Source organism: Petaurus breviceps, unplaced genomic scaffold (assembly GCF_028583685.1).
Source record: "Petaurus breviceps papuanus isolate PSGF00001 unplaced genomic scaffold, PetGlider_PUasm1.0 79, whole genome shotgun sequence".
Classification (NCBI taxonomy): Eukaryota; Metazoa; Chordata; class Mammalia; order Diprotodontia; family Petauridae; genus Petaurus; species Petaurus breviceps.
This window is the reverse complement of record NW_027186523.1, coordinates 14,323,536-14,329,128: the sequence shown is the minus strand read 5'-3', so window position 1 is coordinate 14,329,128 and position 5,593 is coordinate 14,323,536.

Sequence of the window (5,593 nt, the reverse complement as noted above, 5' to 3'; positions counted from 1 at the left end):
TCCTTTCAACAAGACAGTGAGACAGGTGGCTAGGTGGCACAGTGAATAGAGTACTGACCCTGGAGTCAAGAAGACCTGAGTTCAAATAAGGCCTTAGACACTTAACACTTACTAGCCATGTGACCTTGGGCAAGTCACTTAACTCCAATTGTCCTGCCTTCTCTCCTCCAAAAAAGAAAACAACAACAAACAAATAAAAAAAGGCAGTGAGGTAGATAGGGTAGGTATTCTTATCGTCATTTTACAGATGAGGAAACTGATGGGGGGTTTGAAGTAGGTAATGATAATAACTGAGGAAACTGAGACTCAGGAAGGTTCAATGGCTTACCCACAAGTACATAGCCAGGAAACATTAAAGCTGGGATTCAAAATTGGCTCAGCCTCTGAATCCAGAGCTTTTCCCACTAGATCCAGCTACCGCAAGTGTGTCTTGCATGCCTTATGTTGTCAGTTTTTAAAAACTCAGTTCAATTTCATTTATTATCAGACTCAGTTGTTTTTTCCCTCCTTTCTCTTAATTTTTTTTAAATAAAGGCTGCCTCCCTGGGTAGGAGGCATAGAGAGATATTTAGAAATGAAGTTATAAAAATAAAAGCACCAATATAAATGTATGTGTTGTTTTTTTTAAGGGATAGGAATTCAACCTATGATTCCATTGGTAGAGGGAATTTCCCTGAAGGAAGTTTCTCTTACCAAAGTAGGTTCTTCTCTGTAAATTAGGTCTTAGGGAATGATCTAGAACATTGGGAGTTTAAGCTAGGTCTTCCTAGCTCTGAAGTCAGCTCTTTAAGCAGTGTACCATACTGCCTTTAAAAAAAAATGTAAATTCATCCAATTTGAAAGACTTTTTTTTTATTCTTGTGAATAGACTGGTGAATTTGGCACTTTTACCTGAGGTTCTAATTTTCAGAGCACTTTAATAGAGTATAACTCTTACCCCAGTGGGCACCCTTACATCCTCTGATTTAATAGGGGTTTGTAGACAACTTACTGTGTGACCTGTAGCTAAAGTTATTTGTTTTTTGGTTCAGATCTGTAAAATAGGGATTCCCTACAGAGAACATGGCAATATTATCATTGAATGGGATGTTTGCCTCACTGAGTAACCAAGAACAAAGTTCTATACAAGTGCAGAATAAGAAATCGACTGAGTTGTTAAGGGACTTGCCTTAAACCACAGTCATTGCTTGAAATGTGAACCAAAGTTTACATTTTCTACCCGATGGTCTGGTGACCCAGCCAGATTTATGTCCTGTAGGTTTTATTCTCTGAGTGGGGAGGAAGCACAAGTGGCCTGGTCCTGGAAATTCTGCCTAGAGCCTGATATTAAGGAAATTTTTCCACTCTAGTTTGTGAAGATGGACATTCCTGGCCATATGCCTACATTATTCTATCTACCAGTTTCCTTGTCCTTTGTAGTGTGGGTAGGGAGATGACTCCATGGGTCAGAAATATGGACATTGGCAAGTTTTTATCTTCCCTTCCGTACCATATTGTGTATGTTTCAAGTGGCCTATTTCTTCCTTGATCTGTAAATGTTAGGAAAGCAAGCTGTCCAGGAAGAGCACAGTAGATAGATGGGGGAAGGGTCACTGCACAGCTGGAGCCTTTTGTAATTAGAATTAGAACAAGCAATCTGATTGGGTGAGAGAAGAGGTAGGAAAGAGAGAGCAGACCTCCTTGGCCCACTTAAGTTTTATTTCCACATGATATTCATGTCACTTTGCTCCTATCTTATTCTTCAGTTCTGTTTCCCCGTGTTCTGACATTGCATTGGAGGGACAGGAGATTATTTGATTCTTTAGTTAGTTTAGTTCTTTGTCTGTTTTTTTAAACTTTTGCAGCATTGATCCAGGCATCCTTTTATACGCCTGCTGGTTCCTGCTGCTTCCAGAATAGGCTTTGCAGAGAATACTCCTGTCAAGAGTTGGGAGAAAGAGCCTATTTTTATAGAAGCAGATTTGTTCCCTCTTTTTTTCTCTCTCAAACCTTGATCCTTTTCTCTTTTCACATTTCCCTCACTTCCGTTGGCTCTCGTGATTAATTTCTTCTTTCCTTTCCTCTACATGATTTTTGCTTTTTTTTTCCATCCTTTCTTCTTTTTGTATACCAGATAGGTGGACTAGATAGTAGACAGAGGAAGAAGCACTTATTATGAGCTTTTATCAGGTGATATGAAGTTTGTTGAACCTCAAAATTCAGCCTGAGCCCTCACCAGTTATTAAGTAGCAATGAGATCATGCCAAGAAAACCACAGAAAAAACTGGCAGTGACTATGTGGTAAGAGGCCTCCTGAATTCAGGAGAGGAGGTCCAGTCTAAGGATTCCTTGAGGGCAGAAGCAGTTTTTACTTTAGTTTGTATCACTGGCACCCCAGTACAGAGCTTTGCTGATAGTAGGCACCATTGCCAATTGAATTGAGTTGAACTGAGGATATCCAGGATACATGTTGTTTTTGTATATATGTAATTATTGATGTCTTCTTGATCATACTTTCTTTGACTAGTAATAAAGTAAATTGAACATAGTAGAATTGTGTGTGTGTGTGCGTGTGTGTGTGTGTAAAATACTGAAGTGAGAATTCAGCAAAAGCTGAAAGTTTGCAGAGACTGAGAGTAAAGGTAAAGGAGTAAGACTTCAGATACAAGATAGACATTTCACACACTCCAAAGGATAGGATACTTGATTACCTTAATTTCATCAGAGAGCAAGACTACTCCTAAGGAACAGGCTGTATTCAGACCTTTATCCCTAGTCACTCACTGACATAAGATTTCCAAATGAGTATGGGAAGCATAAATGATTGAGATGAAATTAATCAGCCTAAAGGAACAGAGCTACTTATAGATGAAAGAGATTTTGAATGAAATAGAATTTTACTAAAGGAGAGGCAGGAGGTCTCCCACTTCAAATGAGATAGTATATGTAAAGGGCTTTGTAAACATAAAAGTGCTATATAAAATGCCACCTATCATCGTCATCATCATCATCATCATCATTTTTAATAGGTAGTTGGAATGCCAAACTGGATCTCGAATAAGAGATCTTTAAGTCACTGCACTAGGTTTTACTTACCCAGTGGAGGTAAAAATCCACTTTCTTGGAAACAGTAACTCAGGGTGGTATGTGTTTAATCACCACATAAACTAAATTTTTTGGTAGTAGATGCCAGAATAGAATTTAATCATGAATTAATTTGTATATAAGCAGACAATATGTCACTCCAAAAAATTATTATAGTAATGAATTACTAAAATAATGAAATTTGTGAAAAGATTACTAGAGCATATTGGCTATTTTCAAAATGTTGATTTAAGATGGACAACTGACTATAGTAGTGTTGACATTCTGCTTTATTTTATTCAAGTTTTAATTGATAATGAAAAAATTTGATTTATCTAGGGTAGTCAAGTTGATAAAATGTGGTATGAACAAAATACTTTCAATCTCTCAAGTATTTCTATAACTCACTGAAATTTAAAGTCTGCTGTCATCCCTTTTAAAATACATAATTGTGTAATTTATGAATGAAACAAATTCTATTTTGTTAAAATAGCTCAAGTACTTTGAACCTGTCCCCAAAAAGCACAATATTCTTTACTGGACTTTGTTGTCAAGAGAAAAAGAAAACCTGGTAATAAAGAAAGTCAAATATATCTGGGTTCCACAATCTACTCCCACAATATTTGCTTTCATTTTGAAGACTATTGCCAGTTGGTCACTATAACTTAACTTGTGAACATGATAGAGTTTTATGTTCTTTTGTGAACATTCCATGAGAGAAAAGATTGATTTCATGAGGTCATTTCAGGCAGGCAGGGATAGCAGCAACTGAGGCACTTAGATTATAAATTACAGTATATTAGAGTTGGAAGAGACAGATCATTTAGTTCAACTTCCCCTATTTTAAAGAACAGAGGTTCTTAGTAGGAAAGCAATTAGCTCAAGGTCACATGACTATAAAGTGACAGAGCTAGGTGACGTATTGCTAGTGACCAATTCCCTATTGGTTTTGCACATGCCAGGATTTGTAGGTAATTCATCAACATGAACATGGACACACAGAATATTCACATGGAAACACATATAAAATACTTTCTCCTGGCTGCCCTCCCGGATGAGACAGTATATGACATATCCAGAATGAAAAGCACCTGGGCAACTTGACCCATTTGTGTCCATATTATCTCATTGTGATACAGAGTCTCCACTGATCTTTCCCTCTACTCCTTGGTATTCATTCATTCTACATTGGCAGAATTATATTGTTTAAGGAAAACACTGTCAATATGTCATTCTCCCTCCACCTCTTAAGTAACCTGCTAGTGTTAAAGGACAAGTGTGCTTCCCAGTGGAGTAGCTGCACCGGCTCTCTTTTGTGCCTTCATACGCTGATTGGTGGTATGGTGTAGCACAAAGATTTGGGTGCTTGGAGTCGATAAACATGGGTTTGAGTTTTTATTCTGATACTTAGTAGTCATATGATTATAGGTTCTTTGAACCTCAGTGTTCTCATCAGTGAACTGGGGATAATAATACTTTCAATACCAACTTCACAGGGTCATAATAATGAAAGTGCTTAGCTAATCTTAAAAGACTATAAAAATATGGGCAATTATTATTTTGGGCTTTATGTGGGCTACTTTCATATTGTTATTATTATTGTTACACTCTTCACTCAGGGAATATCCTTGCCACCTGCTATTTTCCCATGACTGAAGCAGTATTTTCTGCATTGCTCTAGACTTCAGATGTTTGTTCCAGCTGGTTAAGATGTATATCTGCTGATTCTCTGGTGCATCCACCAGACAGAGGCAAAGAGTAGAACTTAATGTGTCTCAAAATGATGAGTTCTTATGGGTGGATGCATGGCACAACATGGTTCTTGCTCATTTCTGCCCCTGATAAGTAATGATTCTAGGTATAGGATAATACTTGAAAACATCAATGACTTGGGAGGGTTTTTTTGGTTCCATATTCCTATTGTCTCAAGGGTGATTTATATAAGAGTTGTCTGCCTAACATTTCTGCAAAAATGATTTCATTATTGTCTATTCCTTCAGGGAGTTATCTCCATTCAGATCTTAATTGAACTTAAATTTGAAATGACTATTTATGATAATGATTGTCTTGATATGTTATATATGGAAAAAATTCACCTAAATAGCAGAATATAGAAAATCATGATATAATAAAGAGATGGTTTCTTAAAGTGGAGGAAACATGGTATCAGGGAATAATCATTAGAGTGGGGATGAAAAGATTTAGTTTCTAGTCTAGTTCTACTGTGATTCTCCGAAAGACTTTTCACAAGTCACTTTTTCCTCATTTTGAACTGAGGGAGTTGAATTTGATTTCTAAACTCCCATTTAGCTCTAAAATTCTATGATTTACTGTTATATAATAAAAAGGAGGTGATTCGATATGCATGTTTTTAAAAGTTTCAGCTAAATGCTGATTCTAAACCACATTAAAGATGAGGAAATTTTTTAAAAAGCAAGTATGCTACCTTTTCTAGAAAAAGAAGTAATTCTAGGTATAGGAGAACAGTGAAGTGTTTAATGTAACTTAAAAAAAATTAATCTCTTACTAA